Consider the following 23,758-nt stretch of genomic DNA (forward strand, 5'->3'; position numbering starts at 1 on the left):
TATCAATATTTTATTTGAAAATTTTTAACTTGATATTTCATTTAAAATAAGAAAAAGACACAATATTAATAATAACGGTATTAACATGTTACTATTATAATATCTCTTCATCTCCCTTGAAGCCAAACTTGACTACCACACAGACTCCTCAAAATTGGAACTGAATCCAGTAGTCAATTAATTCCAACACACTAAAACATGACCATACCAAGGTCTTTTAAATAATCTCTGCTTTTGCCATAACTTCCCTTGAGGACTCACTTCTGATCTGAGGAAGTGGGTCTGGCCCACGAAAGCTCATCATCTAATAAACCATCTTGTTAGTCTTTAAAGTGCTACATTGTCCTGCATTTTGCTTCAACTACCCCAGACTAACACGGCTACATTTCTATCACTATTCTTAAGGCAGGGCTGTCCCAGAGTTTCCTGCAAGGACACAAGCTTTTCCTTGTTCTAGATTAGACCCCTCCCAACATGAAGCACTCTTGCAATCCAAATCATTGCTCCATAAGATCGTATGATTTGCTGTCATCTGATTCTTTCCCCTGTAGGGTCTTTGTGTTTTGTCCCATACATAAAACGACAACATCTGTTGGAGGAACAAGATCTGAAATATCTTCAAGGAAATAAAACCTTATCGGTTTTATTAACATTTTCCCCAAATGTCTTTAAGTTCTCCCACTGGTAAAAGAAAACTCATGTCAATTCCCAGGCATCAATACTCTGTTAAAGTAAGAGCTAGCCTTTAAGAATATGTAAGTGGCCTATATATAATTTCTGGTGTTAGGGTTTATGCTTGCACTGTTCAAATGGCAGCATTTTGAACAGAATACCTCCATTTATCTTTGGAAAAGTAAAAAGTCAGACAGAAGCACTACATTTTTTTTCCTGCAATGTACTCCTGCTTTAACAGAAAACTCAACACTTACCTATAGTGATTTACCTCCAGGGAGCACATATGTTCACTTTACAGAAGAGACATTCTATACTGCTGTGCTCATTCACAGGCAAACTTGGTTTATGAGTTCACTTTGCCAAGTTATTAGCTTGCTGCATTGTCAGCTATGTTGCCTAGTGCTGTAATCCTATCAAGCTGCAATAGAATATTGTTGAAAGCCAATTGAATTCAATGGAAAGACACACTGATTTCAAGGGTCTTGAGACCAGGCCCTATATGAGGTTATGATAGGGCAGTACTTGGACATCAGATCTCCAGCTAACACCCATATGCTACTGGAATCTGTGCTGGAAATGTGACCTTTTCCTTTCCTTTTGTGTCAGTACTAAATCTATATCCGAGCAAGGTACTAGGGGATTTGGAGAAGTCATCTTTGTGAGGTTACCACAGTGGAGTCTTTCTCATAATGACTCTAATCCAGCAGCTGGGATCTTAACACTTTTGCACATCAGAGTCATATTTATTTAGGAGACAAAATATGCACGTAGAAACCCAACTTTAGGACCTAACTTTGAAAACATTGCCCCCTGAGAATGTATCATCCTTCTCTGAGCCGTGTGGAGGACAGTAGACCTAGGAGAGGAGAGAGGTATTTCTTCTTCTCCATTCAGAGCACTTCAAGTTGCATGGAGAAAATTATTCCTTATACTTACCTAAATCTGCAGTTCAAACTCAGAGCCTTGAGTGAGGTAGGTGTATAAGCATTAATATTTCACAAGGGGGTGGGGTAGGAGAGAAACATGGTGCTTAAGTTAAATATCAAAATATAGGTGTTTGATCCAGGAGGTGAAAAAGAAACTTTGGCTTACAAATCAAGGCCCATTCTAATGCTCCTTGATACTATTCAGACATGTCATTTAAACTTCTGTATAATGAAAGATTCAAAGAGAAGGATATTGGTGTTCGAGAGGAGGAGTTATAGAAAGATCCTGAGAATAGGATGGATGCAGAAGGTCACCAACGAGGAATTATATAGGAAGATACTGCCAAAAGAGAACCTATTGAAGAAGGTTATACAATGAAAGTGACAGCTATTCAGGCATATCTGCAGAATGAACAACTATCAAAAAGTGAAGACCCTGGTATTCCACATAATGGATGGTCCGAATAGGAGAGGCAGACCCACAGAGAATGGGGAGATGATATAGTAGATTGGTGTGGAGCTAGTCTACAGAAACTAAGCCACTCTTCCCTGGACAGGGAAAGATGGATGGAAGTAGTAAGGAAGGCATCAGACACCAATGGGCATTGATGATGATGATCATCTCAGGTTTCCTAGAAGAATGAGTCTAATAATAATAGTTAGTAGAGTCATTACACTTTTCAATGTGCTTGCCAAAGTTGGTTAAACATAAATAACCTCATTTTCAGGGGAGCTGACAGCCTCCATGGGCCCCTGGGCAAGTGGAAGGGGCCCTGGCTCCACATTCCTGGAAGAAGAAGGGCCTTGGGGGGAAGAGGTGGGGCCAGAGGTAGCCAGCCCTCAGCACTGCTCAGAGGGCCTGGCGCATCATTCTGGGAGGCAATTTAAAGGGTCCAGTGCCTCAGCCGCTGCTGCAGTAGCTGTTGCAGCAATTGGGAGCCCTGGGTCCCTTTGAATCACCAAGCCCCAGGTCAATTGTCCTCTTTGCTCCCCCTGACAGCAGGCCAGCTCATTTTATGAAAGTATGGCTAAGCATGAAATAGACTCTATGGTCCTGAACATCTGTGGTCCTTCCAGACCAGGAATGTTGTTGGACCAGAAAGTCCAGGTTAAGAGAGGTTCAAGCTGTACTGTATACAATTGCTTGATATTTATTGCATTTTAAGTCTGTTTGGATATATTTAAAGCAATTAAGACTACAAGACCGTTATAGTTTTGAAAGAAATGGATTGTTATACATTATACATGAGTTTGCAGGATAAACAAAACATGCATTTGAAAATATTTTTTCTACAAATTACCAACAATCTGATTTTTCCACTCTTACTCATGTGGAGCAGCAATCTATTCCATGACCAGTTTTACTGTCTGAGTTTTAAAAAGCCATTTTTCAACTTTTGCAGTTTCTAGAACAACAACTATATGGTCTTGTGAGCATGTGAATAAATTGTCTAACCCAAACTGGCAATTTAATAACAGAAAGCCAGAAACTAACAAGTGACAATCAAAGCAACATTCCTTTCCTAAAATGTTTCTGTACGAAACCCAAAAAACTTAGTTTCATAACAAAAATCTACTTTGAAAAGAGGCAATTTTGCTGAATTTTTTTCTACTTGAACATTTTGTGCCCTGCTCTCATTTGGCTGCACCATTTCTCAGTAAAATGGCTTCTATTTCATGCTTATCCCTGCAGTGAGGCTGGAACCCAGTTGCAGGGCTGCTCAGTGGCAGCAAAACCAGGAGCCTGGTATGGCTGCATGGCAGGATTTGGAGGCAGTGGGGCTGCTCCATGGGGCCAAGAGCCTGACCATGGGGCTGCCCGGCAGTAGGGCCAGGCACCTGGGAGTGGGGCCACCCGGTGGCACAGCAAAGAGTCCAGCAGCCCTGCTACCTCTTGGTAGAGCTGCCTGGCGAGGCTGGGAGGCCACAAGGCTTCCCAGTGAGGCTGAAGTCCAAGCAGGGTTGCCATTTGGTGGCACAGCTGGATCCCAGTTGGGGACTGTTCTGCGAGGCTGGGAACCTGGCAGTGGGACTGTGTGTGTGGCAGCAGGGTTGCCACGGTGGGGCCTGTGTGTGGAGGGTCAGGCAGCAGGTGGTGCAGCTAGGAGGCTGGCAGCCAGGCCATGGCTGGGGGGACTGCTGGCAGGGGTGGGAGGCAGAAATGACCTTCTCTGATTTGGCAAAGTCCCTCATCCAGGACCAGTTAGGTCCTGAGGTTGCTGGGCCAGGGAGGTCCAACCTGTACTAGCATTTGATTATTTAATATACCACGAAGAAAAGAATTTGGTTTAGCTGTCTGTCTACTTTCTGTACATCTTTTAATAAACATACCATGTCTCACAGTAATTACACCTTGGAGGTTTTGTCATCACTCTCATTTTTTCCATGACTACTGTAATCCACACTTGATTAAAGCATATTGAAAAATCAGGAGTTTCTATTTTCTTTTCACAGGCTGTAAGGATTATATATATTAAAGTAGTTATGTAAAGTCTAACTATACCAAAGTGCTAAATATAAAGAGATACTGTGATACACATGGTACTTAAAATAACACCTTGTAATCCTCTGTGCTGGGGTGTGCATCCCCCGCACTCGCCAAGGCAGAGTTAAATACATAGTATGGACTGTAGAAGCCCATCTCCCAAGTGCAGGAATAGTATAAGAGAAGGAAGCACAGGTCATACAGGATGGGGGTTCTCTACCCTGGGAAACGGTGACTGGAAAATGTTTGGGTTGTCATGGTGAATAAATAGCTCACCATGAACTCCCAGTGCGATGCTGTGGCCGAAAGGGCTAATACTGTTAAAGCTGCACTCTTGTTAACGTTGCGAGTCCTGCTGTTCTTGTAGCATTGGCATTAGCTGCAGGAGCAGAGAGTGCAGCATTCTGATCCAGCAAACCTAGATGCTCTACGTAAAGAAAGACCACAGGCTTGGTGTGGTGGCCAAGGTGTTTGACCAGCATTATTGTCAACAAAACACAGTCTTAGTGCCCCATGGGGGCTGCAGGTGCACTAACTCAGATATGCCCATTACAGTGGTACCAATTCAATCAGCATAACATGACACTGTCCCCTACAGCAGCACAAAGATGCCCTTCATATGGTTTCTTCTTTTATACAATGATACAAGCAAGTTAGGTATTACACACTACTGATGCTGTTAGTTACCACCCAAATCCTCATACCTGATAGTTGAGACGAAACATCCTTATCCTTCTACCCTCTCCTTATTTTTACAAGGGGTAAGTGTGTTCTTTTACTGTCTCTTAGGAATGCATTTACTTAGTTATTTCAGAGATGTAAGTGTCTTGTAGCATCTTCCATCAGGAAAATGCTTGCTTGGGTAGTTAACATCTAGTTTGTTACTATTCTGTCAAACCCAGGGCTCCTCTGGTTCACAGCCTTTGGTTCACTCTGTAAGTTATGCTTAGGACTCAGCTTACAAATGTGATTCTCCAGGGTATATACAGGGAAATATTGAGTCAGAGTAGTGTTGTTGTTTTACCTCTATTTGTTGTTACTGAGACTGCTACTGCAATACTATGTCCTGTTCTGAGAAAGATGATGATCAATTGGAGAGAGTTCAGAGAAGAGCCCTGATAATAACTAAAGGGTTGGCAAACATGCCATATAGTGATAGACTCAAAGAGCTCAATATAGTCAACTTATCAGAGAGAAGCATAAAGGATAACTTGTTCAGTTCATAAACACCCGTATGGGGAACAGGGCTCTTCAATCTAGGAGGCAAAAGTATAACACGATCCACTGGCTGAACTTAGAAAAATTCAGACTAGAAATAAAAAATAACCTTATGGTTAAAGCGGCGAGGATTCAGACTAACACGGCTACCCCTCTGGTACTTAGGGTTAAAATTTGTAATTAATCATTGGAATAATTTACCAAACATTGTGGTGATTGGCCTTACTGGATATTTATAAATCAAGATTGGATTTTTTTAATGGAAGATATGCTCTAGTTCAATGAGGAATTAATTCAGAAAAAGTCTATGACCTGTATTGTGCGGGAGGTCAGACTACATGATCAGAGTGGTCCCTTTTGCCTATAAAATCTATGCATGTAGCTGGAACAAGTAAATTAGTGGGCAACCAATTTTCCATCACCTCATTGCTTTTACCAATTAGCTCTATGACAAAGTAAACATAGGAAACAATGAGTAACATGTTTTCCACTTAGCATATGCCAAAAGGTAGAGTTATATCTAATTTAAAATTAGTTTCAGGAACAACGCACAAGCTGTTAAAAATAATTTCAAAGAGAGAGTTCAGCTGATACCCAGAGGCTCCCAGACCCTTACTGGGAGCCTGAGTGCATCCAGGAGTCACCTAGTCTTTGGGTGCAAAGTTCCCTGTTGGGTTAAGTGGGGAGGGAGAATGGATCCTAGCTATGGGGAGAAGAAAGCTGAATGCAATGGGGTAGTGTGTACATGAACCATGCATTGATTACTGCAGTGATTGTAAGTTGACCTTGCACATAGTAGGTTGACTTAAGCCTGTACTGTAGATATGCCTTGAGAATATAAATAAGGGACACTGACATCACCACTTAACCTCTTCCCCCCCCCCCACCTCTACTGAAGGCAACGAGATTGTTTGGAAGACAAAGAAACATTCAAACATGTTAGGGAGGGGGAAGTAGGCTGTACTAGGCTTTTGGGTAGGATAAACGTTATTGCTTCAATTTTGACTTAGCCTGATAAAGTTCAGGAAATAGCTAATGGGTTTTATCTTTTTATTCCCTTCTGTAGCTAACTCTGATAATCCATGCCTATATCACTTACAATCACTTAAATCCTATCCTTCCGTAGTCAATAAGCTTATTTTAATGTTTTATCTAAGTCAGCATGGTTTTTTGATTGAAGTTTGGGAAGTCTACTCAGTTTACAAAGGCTGGTGCATATTCATACCCTTTGATAGAATGATGAACTGATTAGTCAGTTTATTCTGATATAGTGAGGCTTGAGCAGTGTAAGATGCACATTTCTGGGGTTTTGTTCACATTTGCAGGGGACGCTGAGTACAATGGACTGGAGGATGGGTGATCAGTGGAGTGGAGCAGAGCAGGCTTTTGAGTTACTCCAGCTTCCACCACTACGGTGAGGAAAGGGGAATCCTGCTTCTGCCCCACACCAGGCCCCTGTTAATCCCTTGGGCCACCCTGGGCACCACGGGTCCTATCTATTGGATAGCAGAGGCAGCCCCAGTGGAACCCCCTAAAACACGAGACCTGGGACAGCCATCTTGAACTGACCTATGGACAGCATGGCTCTGCCTTGCCTTGAGCATAGCATGTCAGGTATACCATACATTGCAACATACACCTTCAATTTCCTGAATGCAGTTCTTGCCTGAATGTCTGTCAGAAAATCCACCTCCTAGAAGCTACAGCAGTGACCTACTGTGATTATGTAGTTCTGGTAATTAAAGTGAATAAGTCTGTTTTGATCTTTTCTTGGCGTTGGGCAGGATTGGTTTCTGGTGTAAAAAAAAAATCCCTCTACAGTTTCATTGTGTCTGGGGCCACAGAACGCTTCCCACTTTCCAGCTGTTCCAGTATTTTGGGCATTATTCCTGGCAACAGCATCTCACTTATAATCCTTTTTCCCCAATGAGATACTAAAAGCTTAGCTTTCACTCCCCCCACCTCCCAAGGCCAGCTTAATGTACAGACTCAGTTCTTGCCTGAATACTAGTGCATGGTTTTTCATTTTTTTTGTTTGTTTTGTTTTTGGTCTGGAAATCTAGCATTCTTATTGGTCTGGACCACTCTTTCCTAGCTGTTTACTCTGTTTCTAGCTATTGCTTTATTTTCCTGCTAATCACAGTCTTCCCTGCTGTGGCACTCTAACAAGCCCTCATGCTTTATGTACAATGTGCATGGTAATAATAGGAAAAGGCTCCATGTTTCTAAAACTAAGTTCTCTCTTTATTACAAGATTCTTTACAGAGTTGCTGCAATTGCAGGTGCTGTTCTATCCACGGGCATGCAGGTTGCATCCTTGATGCCTTTCTTCTACCTCAAGTCACCTGCATTGTCTTGTCTTTTGCTGTTTTCTCTCTTTCCTTCTCCCCTCACTGAGTCTGTTTTTGGAAGAAAAAAAGCTTTAAATAAGAAAATGAATGTTCTTACTTAATGCAGACTCTGTCGTTATTCCAACAAGGACACTTGATACCATCCCAGTGTCTGACAAACAAAGGATTTTTCTATTTGAAATGCTTGAGGTGCCAACCTGCCTGAAGCCTCCAGATACTGTTAGTGCTGCACAGAGTTGTGAAGGCTGTGGCATTATTACTACTGCAGCCCATCAATCCAGCTTATAGCAAAGACATTCTCTGAGTATCTTAGTATCTGGTTCTCTTAAAAATATAAATGTGTATATATTATTATGGCACTACATATAACATCTTTAGGGAGAATACCTGACTAATGTGATCCCTGGAAAGTGATATGAACTTCCCAGAACTACTTTTTGTATAAAGAAATGACTCTCAGATCATAGAGTAACAGAATCATACAAGAGTCTGAAAGAATCAAAAAAGATGTGGAGAAATTGGAGAGGGTCCAGAGAAGAGCAACAAGAATGATTAAAGGTTTAGAGAACATGACCTATGAAGGAAGGCTGAAAGAAATTGGGTTTGTTTTGTTTAAAAAAGAGAAGATTGAGGGGGGACATGATAGCCGTTTTCAGGTATCTAAAAGGGTGTCATAAGGAGGAGGGAGAAAACTTGTTCATCCTGGCCTCTGAGGATAGAACAAGAAGCAATGGGCTTAAACTGCAGCAAGGGAGGTTTAGGTTGGACATTAGGAAAAAGTTCCTAACTGTCAGGGTGGTCAAACACTGGAATAAATTGCCCAGGGAGGTTGTGGAATCTCCATTTCTGGAGATATTTAAGAGTAGGTTAGATAAATGTCTATCAGGGATGGTCTAGACAGTATTTGGTCCTGCCATGAGGGCAGGGGACTGGACTCAATGACCTCTCGAGGTCCCTTCCAGTCCTAGTATTCTATGATTCTAAGATTAGGGTTGGAAGAGACTTCAGGAGGCTCTATCAAATTTCCCCTCACTCTTCTCTTCTGCCAATTGAATAAGCCCAGTTCCCTCAGCCTCTCCTCATAAGTCATGCATCCCAGGCACCTAATGAATGTTGTTTCCTTCTGCTGGACTCTAATTTTCCCCATCCTTTCTGTGGTGAGGGGCCCAAAACTGGATGCAATACTCCCGATGTGGCCTCACTAGTGCCAAATAGAGAGGAATAACCAACTTCCCTCAATCTGCTGGCAATTCTTCTACAAACGCAGCCCATCTTGCCATTAGCCTTGTTGGCAACAAAGGCACACTGTTGACTCATATCCAGCTTCTCATCCTCTGTAATCCTCGGGTTCTTTTCTGCAGAATGGCTACTTAGCCAGTCGGTCTCCAGCCTGTAATATTGCTTGGGATTCTTCCATCCTCAGTGCAGGATTCTGTGCTTTTTCTTGCTGAACCTCATTAGATGTCTTTTGGCCCAATCCTCCAATTTGTCCAGATCATTCTGGACCCTAACCCCACCCTCCAGTGTATCTACCACTCCCCCCATCTTAGTGTCATCCGCAAGCTTGCTGACAGAGCAATCCATCCCATTATATGGATCATTAATGAAGATGTCAAACAAACAACAGCCCCAGCATCAGCCCCTGGGGAAGTCTGATACTTGCTGCCAACTGGATCCAAGTGCTTGTTATAAACCAGGGCAATTAGTGACTTGTTACCAAAGGAAAACCTCTTGGTGGAAGGTCCCACAGCTGAGCTAGTCTGGAAGCAGCACCTGCAACAGAGCCAGCTTCCACGCCTGCAGAGAGTTGTTAGTAGACTGCCTTACTAGCTACCCTGCTAGATTGGCTGAAAGAGTCAGCAGACCCATTCTTAAACCCAGCAGCAGCTCAATGGCCGCTTAAAGCATTCATCTATGTCTGTAATTGCTCCTGCTTTGGTCCTAGCTCTGCTTTTGCCTTGCTTTGCTCTACTCCAGATATTCAGGTCCTGACCATTGGCTCTAATTTATAAGTATGGTTCTGACCCTTGACTACTGCATCTGGCCTCTGAATCTGACCAAATGTGCTGATTTCTGGCCAGCGAGTCCTCCTCTGACCACTAGGCATGACTGCCTATGTTCCAGTCTCTCACACTTCATGGGATTTGAAGGACCATTCATCTGCCAGAGCCCTTGTTGGAGTTAGCTTGGTCTCTGGCAAGCTTATTAGTATGTGTCTAAGTTCTTTTATTGTTTTTAATATTCTCTGTAATGCTTTTATCATCAGATAAATGTGCCTGTTTAGATAAATTAATGGAAGTTGGGCCCATAAAAGGCTATTAGCCAGGGGGTAAGGAAAGGTGTCCCTGGCCTGTTTGTCAAAGGCTGGAGATGGATGGCAGGAGGCAAATCGCTTGATCATTGTCTTCGGTCCACCCCCTCCGGGGCACCCTGAACTGGCTACTGTCGGCAGACAGGATACTCGGCTAGATGGACCTTTGGTCTTACCCAGTATGGTCATTCTTATGTTCTTATGTTCTTATTATAAATAATAATAATTAGAACAGTACCCTGAATGTGCTAGGTGCGCTCTCTCACACAGGAACACTCTCCTCAGGAACTGGACCATATAAAAGTAGGTGCAGATTCTGAAAAGTCTTCAGAATAACAAATCACATTATTGTCACAAGAGCAGGCAGATGAGTATTGCAGTACCAGATTTATACACTGAAATTCCTTTTTACATATTCAGATATGTATTTTCATACACAAATGTAAGTTTTTGCTTTCACAATATCATCACACATAACTAGACTTATGTTTGAAAATTTGTTCTCATTGTGCTTCCCAAGGTCATCCAATTTCAAACTCCTTGTTTCAGAGAAGAAGTCACTTTCTGTTGAACATTCTGCTTCTTCACACACTGGTTGAGGGAAGAGAGACCAAGTCCCATTGTTTTATGAAAATGTTCCTCTCTGCTGCAAGTGGAGTTATCATTGTTAAAAAGTAAGTTAACTAGAGTGGGAAAAACACAAAGTAAAAATACCATCTCTGTTGCTCACAGCCTACGCAGAGAAAAATATAGATAAAAACGATATGGCATAAACAACCACAAAATGAGGTAAAAATGAGTCCTTGAACTGCTTTTTCTATATCTCTGTCCTGCTCTGCTGCTTTAAAAAACATTGCATCATTTTGCAGTGGCTAAGAGAATAATGTGAAGCACCTGCGTATCTCGTCTCATAAAAAGTACATCTGATTAAAGAAACATCATCGTTTGTTTGCCTGTATTTGGCTTCTGCATTTCAGAGAGGAAATATATTAACATGATGCTTGCTCTGGTCTACATTATACATGTTTAACTACATCACTTGGGGTATGTCTAGACTGCAGAGTTTTTCTGGGATACTGGAGGTATCCCGGAAAAGCTCTGCCATGTCCAAGGAATGTGTCTGCTTTTCCGAAAAAAAAATTCGGAAAAGCAGACACATTTTTTCTGCATTCCTGTTAACTTCATTCTATGAGGAAGAAGGGATGTTCAGAAAGAGGCTTTTCCCCTGACATTTGGCCCAATGTAGAAGGGCCAATTGTCGTAAAAGCCTCTTTCAGAAGAAAAGCGGAAAAAGATACGCAAATTGCGGTTCACAATTTGCGTATCTTTTTCTGATAGAACTTTGTAGTCTAGATACAGCCTTGGGTGAGGAAAATCCACAACCTTGAGCAACACAGTTATACCCACCAAACTTCCATGAAGGGCTTCTTCCATTGGCATAGCTATTATCTCTCGAGTAGGAGGAGTGCCTATGCTGATGGAAAAAACTCTCCCAACCACCTAGGTAGCACCTTAACTAAGCACTACAGTTATGCTAGTGCATCTGTGTGGCTACTGCTGTGTAAATGTTGACAGGCCCTTACTCTCATTGTCTTTTGATCATGATATTTACTTGAATGGTGACTGCTTTGATCAGCAGGAGGTAGAACAGGCCGTGACAAACATTCAGGATATATCAGAAAAACAAATATCTTTTAACTAGTTCTCAGAATAAATGAACCTTGACAGCAATAATCATTTTATGCTGTGTCCCTTGCTAGCAGCTATGGGTATCATGTCTACAAAGGAGGAGCTGAATGACTATGAATTATTAAAATTATCTAATATCCTCAGAACTGAAAAATGCATTACGACTGAATGTGAAAATGAATGTTAGCCATAATTTGACAACATAAATTGAAGCACTGTCATGAGCCTGTCAAGCTATTCTCACTCAGATTTAGTACTAGTGGTCTTAACAAAATACTGACAGAATGAGATAAGATCACATTATGCTCAAAATCAGAGGATTCTGACTCAGCCTTTCTCTACAGTAAATTTGGCCAAAAACTAGTTAGCTGTGTATACCTATACCTGTAGAGTTCCATTCTTTGTCCGTCAGATCACATGTACAAAATTAATTTGGTTAACATAGCTATAGTGTGGAGATCTAGCTCTAAAAGTTATGTTTATCTTTCACTGTAAACATGGTGTACTACCTAGAAATTTTACCTGCTATCCTGAGACAAATTCTATTGATAAGAAGGTATTGTATTTTGTTATTAAGCTGCTACCACTAACTAGAACTATATACAGAGTGCACAAAAACAGATTTTAAAGCTGTAAAAATGTGAGATTTCATAGAAATATGAAAATAAATCCATATATTCAATCCACAATTTGGAGGTAGCTAAATGGTTTCACACACTGAACAAACAGGTCTTTCACTGTATATTACAATCAGTTTTACTGCATTTTCTAGAGTAATCGTACCTAGCTTTCCATTTGCAAAACATGTAATAACCCTGCTTCCTACAAAATAATGAAGTACTGAGATACAACAGCAGTGGCATTTAGTCCTCTGAAGAAACAGCATCTTAATTTCCTAGGTGAAAAGTAGAAAGGATTCTGGTGATGTACTTCCAAGAGAAAATGAGTGAGAGACTGCTTAAGAATTTTAGTGTCTAATATATTTTGTATTTGAATAACTTTATCCTTAAACACAACATTTCATTTTCAACATTTACTATGTCACGTTCCATATCCTATCTATTTTCTGGTATGCATCAACAATTATACATAAAACTAATAAACAATCGTTACTATACACTTACAATCCAAGGCGATGCCTAACTGTTGATAATATGTGCAGGGGTGCAATCTAAAGATCCTGGTGTTTTGCAGTGGGGTTCAGGACAGATACTCTAGAGACAAAGGAGAACTACTTCCCACTCCTCCTGCATCTCCCATATCCACACTGAGACAGCACTACCTTTCTCCCACTTCCCCCACAGCTCTTTCCCCCACTTCTTCCATTGCCTTCCTGCTGCAGGTGAAATACAGACCAGACACCATACTGCCAAGCACAGATAACGGGGCGTGAGGAGGGGACAGGACTCAGCATGCTTTCCCATGGCCTCTCTGTCAGAGCTCCATTGCCAGCCAGTCTCTCATCCCTGCTGCGGGTGCCTGCTAGCAGGGTTCAGTGGAAGCATGAGGTGCTGGTACCTTTCCCAGGCATGTCCTTCTCTGTCATGTTCGGCCTGCCTCCCACCGTGATAGAAATCTATGGGGTTACTTAACCCCCAGTGTCATCATGGCATGTTAAGAATTACAGCAGGACTACTAATTTATGAGTACTATAAATCTGGAGAAAGAAAAATCAGATTAAAATGAATAAAATATAAAACATAAAAGCTGGAATCTAATATACCACAAATCTATATGGGTGCTCTGAAAGCATTGCATTGCTATTTCTGGGCTTCTGAGTGCTTGATCATGTAAACTTAAAATTGCATTAACAATAGTGGGTTTTTTAAATTTAGGTTTCTAATTGTTTAAAAAAAAAACCACCACCACCAATAGACCAGGCATGCTCCTTGAACTGCAGCTGAATGGCTCTTGGAGTTAATATGCTGCATTGTCAATATGGCAGTTTCAGCTTTATCTGCATCTTGGAACCCCATCCTTGCTTTCCTTAAGGCACCCACTTAAGGTTTCAGGCTTTCTAGCTGTCACTTCACCTGTGTCTTGCTTCCTATAGAGGCTTCCAGTCCCTCTACTCCTCGCAGTGCTTTCCCAACCATTGGTGTTCAGCATCTGTGATTAATTTTTCTCCAGGGGGTACAACAGTGTGTATCATTTACAAACTAGCCAGCACAAAGCAAAATACATTTATTCTCAGACCAAAAGCATTACCAAAAAACATATAAAATAACTTGCACACTTTCTAGTTCATGTCAGATTTTAGTTGAGTTTACCTATTACTTTATACAGTTTAGTCATTTGATTTCTGGACCTCTTATAATAGGTAATGACCAAAGAATGACCCTTCTTCAGGGTGAAGCCTTAAAGTGTTGTGTTTTTTTTTGTTTTGATTTGTTTTGCAGAACTGGTAATGGGGAATCTTGCTTGAACAACTCCTAGTGATTCTAGATTATATATGACTCCCCACCCCCCGTGATCCAAATACACATTACCTGTGCTGATACAAAGGGCTATAAATATTCTATATTTAAAAGCTGTAGCGTTCCTTGTTCTGAAGCTTGTTAATCCTCTCCTTCTTACACTCGTCTTCTGCTTTGTCAACTGAGCTTATAAATTCCTATAACAAAAATAATATTCATTATGTACATTGTGTAATGTTATTTTGCATTACTCGTGCTTAGTTTGGCCTATTTAAGCATTCATAACTTTAATGTTTTAAAATCAACCATTCCTAAGAATAGTGAAGCATATTCATTAGGGTCTATTTATGTATCAGCTTTGGTGTTTTGAGTTGTCCCTGAAAGAAACAAGTTTATGCAAACTTTTTATAATGAAAAAAAAAAAACCAGCCACTGCATTTTTAACCGGCAACATGAAGCCAAAACAGTAAAAGGGATTTTATTCAAATTTTAAAAAAAGAAAAATTTCTCAATAAAGAGACCAAACATTGGAAAGTTTTTCCTAATCCATGAATGATTCAGAAGTTTTGAGACGATTACAGAAACTGCTATGCAGCCTTAATGAATATTTTGTACCATTATCTATATAGCACACATAGTGTACTAGGAGTTTTATAGACACATGAAATACCTAATTTCTGTTAATTGCCTATAGTCCGTAGTTAGACATAATATTAGAGCTCTCAGGTGCACTACACTACACAGAAAATCACGATACGACCAACCTCAAAATGTTCAGTGATTAAAAAGCAGAATGTCCCAAATCATGGGTTAAAAATATTCTTGTTTAAAAAAATTCCTCTTTTTTGTTTCTGGCTTCTGACTCCCCCCTCCCCCATATGTATGGGCCTATTACACATTGAGAATTAAAGTTTAAATATGTGCAAAATTGGAGGCCCCAGCTTCCATCCATTCCTGCTCTCTGGCTCCTCCCCCCCTCCAAAGCCCTTCACACTTTGAGGCATGTCTCCACAATGCTGAGCCTGCTCCAAGGCTTCAGTTTCTCTGGCAGATGATGGAGGAAATTGCAGGCAACACAGAAAACTTTGGAGAGCTGCTTGGGTTTTCTTGTGAGATCACAAGAGCTCCCCAAATTGACCCAATTTCACAAGGGTTAGCAGTACAGCACTGGTGTGTCTGAAGAAAACATCTGAGACAGGGAGCATCTGGCAGAGGAAGGGGGAAAGACTTTCCTCAAGCATCTCTGAGCCCGTTCAAAGACCAGAAAGAGGCCCGTGAAGAAAGGAGAAGTTACCTATGTGGCAAAAGGAGATTTTTGGCACAGTGGAGGCAGGGCAGCTCTGTTGCACTGACACCATTTTCATAAAGAGGGGAGAAGAAGAGGGATCATTCTGAGTTGGTGGCATCTTTGTGGTCCCTCCTCCCTCAAAGTGAAAATAGTTTCTCCTGCTCCATAGTCTGGAGCTCGCACTGATTGTATTGTATCTATTGCATTGCAGAAAAGCAGTTTGAAATCTGGCTTTCTGTAAAGAAGACATTTTAAGAACCATGATTTAATACAGATTTGGGAACGAAAGGTTTGAAAGCAAAACTTGATAGTTTTTCCCAAGTTTTGACCAGATCCGCTAATGGAGCAGAGAGAGTTCATACCCACAAATTCTCTGCTTTGTGCATTTCTTCACAACACTCAGGACTCTGAGTAATGGCCATCCCCACCCCATTCAACACCACTACCTGCAGCTGCACTACACATGTGAGTATTTTCAGTGCTAGAGTTGGAGTAATTCCTCCCTGGCTGAGTGTGGGTGGTCGACTCGGTACTCCAGTCCCCAAACAACCAAGTTAAAATAAAAACCCTGGCACTGAACCGTGAGGTTTGTCATTGTACTCTTCTCTTCTTCAAACTACTTATGATTGCTAGATATCTGCATGACTGCCAGATACATTATCATGCAATTTCTATTGCTAGGGATTACCTCTTCCCTTCACTGATCCCATATTCCTGATCGTCTAATTTTTGTAAGAGAAGAAAAAAATGTTTGTATTCTTTTTCTTTTTCTGCCTACATGAACTTCAGAATGGGATATTTGACCATGGATTTATATCTATTTTCACTTCATAACTGCTTCAGAGAATATAAATATATTTTCAGTTATTTATAGTGATTATGACAAAGTCGATTTTCATTTTATAAGTTGACATTCTGGAGTATATAATCATTTAATCAAGACCTATTTCATTGTAATAGCCACTTTATTGAGACATCTCCCAGAGAACCAATTTAACTCAGACCATTTTAGCAAGAATTCCTTTCAGTGAGGGACACTTTCAGTACTAAAGGATTGAGAAATATTTAGTCAGGTGTTAAATAGAGATGGAATGCTGAGGTCTGATCTTTTATTACAGAAACCGGAATTAAAAATGAAAAGACAAATGGTTTTATTTTGATTCAGCACACTATCTCATTTCATTCAGACAAACTGTTCACCAAAATGTCCCCAATTAAGAGGATTCTCCGCCTCCTGTAAAGCATCTTCATGTGTCTTAATGTAGCATTGTATTATGTACTTAAAGTATAAATTACACTTTCTGTATAAATATTTTAGCAATATTTGTTCACCAGTGTAATTAATTCATTTTCATAATTCTCAAAGTGCAAATAATCAGCATTTTAAAGATTATGTTATTAGGTAGATGATAATAGTTCAATAGTTTTAACAATTATAAAATATTTCCTAAATTGTCATACAAATATTTCTGTTAGAAAAAATTCTTGATTTAGTGGAACCTCTACCTCCCTGATATGACTTTATAAGGCTAAGAATAGACCCAAAGTAATGTGCAATTAATGAGTTTAAACAATGGCAAATATATAACAAATATTGGGAAAAATATGAGTTCAGGAATAAAATGAATGTACAGGTAATATAAAAAATGTGATCTGTATTATTAATTACCCCAGCATATCAATTGTGTGTCTGAGACCTCAAGAGTATTGAACGTAAGTATTATTAGGCAAAAGTTAACAATTGCCAAACATAAGTTTATTGTGGAGTCAGACCCCATACCAGCCCCCACTTTTATGGGAAAAGAGAATGCTTAAGGCCTAAAGCAAGAGATGCCTTAAAGCCTTCATGGAAAGACGTGAAAGTTTCTTTTTTGTAGCTGACCTCTCCTTCAAATTGTTCATGAGTATTGTGGTAACAAAAGTCTTTTTGGGTATGGCTACAGTAGCCGCACTAGTTCGAACTAGGGTGGTTAATGTAGTCATTTGAACTTGCAAACGAAGCCCGGGATTTAAATATCCTGGACTTCATTTGCATGTTCCCGAGCGCCGCCATTTTTAAATGCCCGGTAGCTCCAACTACCTGCCTGCGGCTACACGTGGCACAGGCTAGGTAGTTCAAATTAACACTCTTAATTTGAACTACCATTACTCCTCATTGCAGGCACCCGGGAATATGCAAATACATTCCAAAACATGCAAATATATTCAAAAACATGCAAATACTTAAATCCCGGGCTTCATTTGCAAGTTCGAATGACTACATTAGCCACCCTAGTTTGAACTAGGATGGCTAATGTAGCCATACCCATGGATACTTGATGGCGTGCTCTATATCATGATCTCAGAGGCAAGTGTGGTTAAGTGCTCATACTTCAGATTCTAAATGCTCTAGTTGTTGATGAGTTCACATGTGAGCAGTGCATGGCTCCTGCATCTGGGGAGGCTGTGCATGAGTGCTGGATGCCCCTAGATGTATTAGGCTGCACCAGTGGCCCCTACTCCTACTTTGCCCCGAGGCCTGCCAACATTTGCCTCTTTCTCCCTAGGCCCACCTCCACTTGGCCTCCTCTCCCAAAGCCCTACCCACACTCCACCACTGCTCTGCCTTAGGTTCCACTCCCAGTCAGCTCCCTCCCCCAAAGCCCCAGCCTGCTGCTCATGCCTCTTTGCCCCCTTTCATGAAGGGTTCCTTGCTTATACATCTTTGCCCCTTGTACCTCTCTCCATGCCCTGCCCCCCCAAGGGGCCCTTCCCACTACCTACACTCTCTGCCTTTCAGGGGTCAAAGAGGTGTGCGAGACAGGCAGGGACTGGGGACAGGGAAGTGGCAGAGAAGTGCCAGCTGCAGAGGGATGGGGCACAGGGGAGAAAAAGAAGTGCTGTGATGAGATTGGAATTGTGCCTGCATTCATTCTGCCATGAAGTTTGGCAGTGCAGACTTGTCAGAGCTGGTGTGTTATCTGCTCTCCCTCATCTGGAAGGACTATGGCCATGGCAAGGGTAAAGCTGAATGCTGGATAATTATATTGAGGCATTTTGTAGCAAAAAAAGGTTTTTTATTCAGCATATTAAGTTTATGAATCATTGGTGGTTTAAAGTAGAATAAAAAGTAAAACTTCTCCTTATATAGCCTTAGGGTACTACATATATCCTTCATTTTCTTTGCTAAACAGTTAATAGCTGCACTATTTCAGCTCACACATTTAGAGCCCAGACTGTGGGAGGGGAATGCTGATCTCAGCAAAGCTATGAGCTGTGCAAAAGGAGATCCCTTGGGAGACAGAGAATCCTGTAGATGTACTTAGGTCTCCCTGGCTGCATGAAAGAAAACATTCATCTTGCTGCAGTGGTGTGCTTCTTATTATGTCTCAAAAATCCTAGGTCTACTGTGCTGCAAAATACATGGAATGCTGGTCATAACACTGATATTAGCAAACAGTGTAAGGAATTTGAATAGTTTAGGACTATAAAAAAGCAATTTAGGAGAAAAGGGTAGATATTAAGATGGGCGTATGGGTGGTTTTCCATCCAGTCTTTCAGACGCCAATGCTTCTGATACAAATATATTGAAAAATTGTACATCATCTTTGTAAAATCTTTTTGTCACCTCCCTGCCTTAAAACACTCTCAAGTTCTCATAAATCTGAGGCTTGATAAGAATGGGAATCTTCTATATAGTGCTTAGTAATTTGGGAATTCTGATTTCCTGCCTAATAGCACTTTTAAGATTAATAATGCATTTCTTCAGTGATCTTAAGGCCTTTCCCACACAATTGATACCACAAGGGTGATTAGTAATACAGAAAATGTGATCTATATCACATGCACAGTAATTCTTGACCTCATATTTTCTCACAGTAATTGCCTCATGTTCTCCATTGTCAAATTTCAAACATTATACATTGCTTTCAACCCATTTGCATGATGATTAGCCATTAAAGAAGTAAAGTTTACTTGAAATAGAGATTGAAATGGTTTTAATAATAAGTGCTTATTAAAATTGTTAAAAAGGAAATTTAAAAATATTTAAACCTTAAACAATTAAATATTACTATCTGACTAATAATGATTCATTAAATAAAAATGTTACTTAATGTTAACATTTTGGAAATCATGAAAAGTAATTACTGATACCTATGAACAAATATTGCAAATGTATTTGTACAAAATTTAATTGATATATTACTTTGTCATTCTCAGTCATCTAAAGAGGCTTACAGAGGATATAGAACATTTGATGAGACAGCAGAAGCCTTTTTAATTGGGATAGTTTTCTTAGATGGAATATCAAGTAGATTAATGGACTGACTTAATATAAAAGACTTGAAATTAAATACTGTAATGAATAGCAATCAGACATCAGATACCAGTCTCAGTTGAGCAAAGCATTTTAACCTCTAAATACCACACTGTAATATTTATACAGGTGTAAATCCAGATTAAGTCCTCTGATTTCTGAGAGTCCCTAATTTGAGCCTTTAGTATGGATCACTCTGTGGATGTTGATAGGGCTCTGAAATACTCAGAGGTTTCTATTATATAAAACATCACTAATGTTGGCATCAGTTAACATTCTTGATGGCATTCTTAACCAAAAATAGATTAACATTGACTAAGTGACCCTGACCTATAAACTCATGAGTTTGTGTGTGCTGTTGCTACTGTTCTTATATTGCCTGTGATTTACCTTTTTGCTGGATAAAGACTTCAGTCTCTAAAATTGTCCACTTTAATGAGGGTCAGCCCTTGTTGTCTATGTTGGAGAGTCCCACACCTCACTGGTGCTCAAATAAGTCAGTTCTGTTTTCTTAGCTATGGGGTTGATGGTCCTTTTCCAATCATTTCCTCTATGTAGTTATGATTTAAATGTAGTGGGTCTGCGGGGGGGGGGCGGGGGGGGAGCAGGGGGAAGGCAAGTTGGATTTGATAGTTCTCCGGGTTTCATATACCCTCATATGGAGGGTTCACTCAGAAATAATAGATGCACGTTCACATATAACTCTGCTCTCCTATTCCAGACAAGTTATCATGTACTTTATGTCTGGTCACAGTGTTTTGCATTAGATTGTGACTGGCCCATTAATACTTGCTCTTATTTTAAATATTTGTATTTATTTATTTAAAATGGAGTTTCCTAAATCTCTTTTTGAAAAGACAAAAAGTCAAAAAAATAATAAATTGCCATGATTCAGGGATGGTGTTTGTGTAACTACAAGAGTGTGCTGAAAGGTTCTTTTAAGAGTTCATGATATAGCTCTTCCCACATCTGGAAGTAGTGCTGACATTTCTATGTTCCTTCTGGGTCAATATTAACAAAGCTTTTGCAAACACACATAGCTTTCTCTGCTCCCTGCTTCTACTTGCACCACAATATGATCCAAACAACTTTTGGTTACAATGATTTAGGCCAAGCACTGTCTTATTTTTATGTTTGTATAATGTCTAGCACATAGAAGCTGAGGCCTTTACCTGCTATTGAAATACAAATAAATAGTAATTTGAACCTTGTTTGGATTCAGGTTGCTTGTCTAGAAGTTAAGGTTCTCACATCTCATTATCAAGCCCCTACTTTCTCTGCTCCATCCAGGCAAAAGTGCTATTTCAAACAGGAACTAGCTGCTATTCCAGTTTTAACTCTACAGTTTGGCTTACAGTTACAGAACTATAACCAAAGAGCTCTTATTCAACACATTATGAACAGAGAGCCTAAAAGATCACAATGTGAAGCATTTTTTATTTTAGAAACCACAAAGTGATGGTCTAGTAACTGTAATTATTGTGTGTATTCATTTATTGTATTTTTAAATGCAAAATTCAAAATTAAAGTGTCCTTGTTTCCTTGGTATGGTCTAAACACCCATCTTTGTTGGATAAAAGAAAACTTCTCAAGAAAATTTACTGTTTAAGCATATTATATTATCCAGGGCTGCATGATCATTATGGATATGCCAACAGTCCTTCCCCTAACACCTTGCTGCTGGTATTCTTGCCCTGTCAGGCCTTTCTAAGCAGCTTTCTGAAAGCGGAACAATCTATGATAGTCTTTTTACTTGATAGGAACCCACAGTTGTGAACAGACCTCCCTGATTTCTTTCCTGTGCAGTTAGCCACCCTATTTTCTAGCAGACTACTGAGATGGCAATTTAAAGCAGTAATGCTGCCTGATTTAGTACATTCCTTTCTGCTTCAGTGTACCTAGTGCAGAGTTCAGAGGTGTGATTAGTACATCAGTGGGACTATGCAGTATTTTCCAGATCTCTGTGCTGCTAACAAGATGCCTGTTGGTGCCATTGTCATTGCTAGACAGTTGAACCACTGGCAGCTTCTGCACTGTAGTGCAATGCTGAACATTAGCATTTAATCATTTTGAGAGCCGCAAATTAGTTTTTGTACACTCACATTTTACATTTTTCAATTTCATAGAAGCATAACAGATTAGGGTGGGAAGAGACCTGAGGAGGTCATCTAGTCCTGTGTTTCTCAACCTTTTGTTTTATAAAGTATCCCTTTTAAAAAAAATTATAAGTACCCCCCAAAACCTACAGTTTTCAGACACACAAATGTTTTTTCTCCCTTTGAAACACATTTTCTTCCATTGCAACACATTGCAAAACAACTTAATGGTAGCTGGGCGGGTGATGAAATTTTTGGGTGTAAAAAGTACAAAAATAATAAAACACTGTTTTCAGTTTCCTCCAAATTTCAGTTGTATTGATGTACCTCCCCCTCCAAACTTCTCTCGAGTACCCCTAAGGGCACCCATACCACTGGTTGAGAAACACTGATCTAGTCCAACCCCTTGCTCAAAGCAGGATCAACCCCAATTTACATTGTGTTTGTGAAAATTAAGTAGTATGTGTGGATTTTTCAATTAAAACAAACATTCAAAATTAAGAATTTATTTCCACTATCTGCAATCCCATGAACATGATTCATTCGCTGCGTAGTTAAAGCTTGCTTGGGTATGATTGCATGTGTTGCAATCACACTTCTGATTGCAGTGGAGACATACAATGAGGGAGAAGCTTCAGGTAAACTGCTGTCTGCACACTAATGAGAATAACACTATGTACGTGCTCTTATCCATAACTTTACAATCAACATAACAAGCAGCTGCAGATCTGAATTTTAATATTAGTAATAGGTGGAGGAGGAGAAGATCTAGAAACAATTAGTCAAATTTCCCACTGAGTGTGATTCCTTACAAACATGCAGCCCTGGCTGTTAGAAGAATCAGAAACCTGAATTCCTTGAAGCTGTTTTGCCTTAAGACGCATTTCTCACCGCTGCCTTTACTTTCCATAAATCTTCAGGTCAGGGTGATGAAATGGTGAAGCTTGGTTTACAAGAAAGAATTCAAAATAATTACACAACTGCCCTCTCCCTTGTCTTACTTTTTGTAAACAGGAAAAACTTAAAAAACAACAAATAGTCTAGTAGCACCTTAAAGAGTAACAAAACATGTAGATGGCATCATGAACTTTCGTGGGCACAGCCCACTTCTTCAGATGACAGGATTGTGCCCACAAGAGCCCATGATACCATCTACTTTTTTTGTTACTCTATAAGGCTATGTCTAGACTGCAAGCCTCTTTCGAAAGAGCCTCTTTTGAAAGAGAGCGTCTAGACTGCACGCGGAACTTTGGAAAGAGCAAGTTGCTTTTTCGAAAGAAAGCACCCAGTGAGTCTGGATGCTCTCTTTTGAAGAAGCCCTATTTACATTCAAGAACGCCTTCTTTCGAAAGAAGCACTTTCGAAAGAAGGCGTTCTTCCTCGTGAAATGAGGTTTACCGCCGTCGAAAGAAAAGCCGCGTTCTTTCGATTTAATTTTGAAAGAACGCGGCTGCAGTCTAGACGCAGGTGAAGTTTTTTCGGAAAAAGGCTACTTTTCCCGAAAAAACCCCTGAGTCTGGACACAGCCTAAGGTGCTGCTAGACTATTTGTTGTTTTTTAAGTTATTCCTGTTACCCCTCTGAAGTTTTTGTAAATAGAAAGCCCACCTGAAGATCTTGTAGGTGGTATAGCCAGCTCGGGTAGCTAATTCAGAGACCAGCCATAAAAACAGGAGGGGAAAAAGACACACTGAGCCCTGGTCTAGAATGTCCACACTACCAAGCTTGTTATTTCAAAATAAGAGGCTGGTTATTTTGAAATAATAATTCCTGCTTTCCATGAGGGATAATGCTTATTTCAAAATAGTTATTTCAAAATAGCGGTAGTGTGGATGCTTCACTGATGCTATTTCAAAATAACTACTCCCCAGAGTCATTCAAAGTAATTACTCCCCAATCCTTCCTGGAGCTCTACATTAAGGGAGTCAGCTTCGGATTATCTTCAAGGCTTCCCCGTAATATGGACACGCTATTTCAAAATATTATTTTGGGAGTTATTGTTTCAA

Source organism: Pelodiscus sinensis, chromosome 2 (assembly GCF_052426305.1).
Source record: "Pelodiscus sinensis isolate ZL-2025 chromosome 2, ASM5242630v1, whole genome shotgun sequence".
In the NCBI taxonomy this organism is placed as follows: Eukaryota; Metazoa; Chordata; order Testudines; family Trionychidae; genus Pelodiscus; species Pelodiscus sinensis.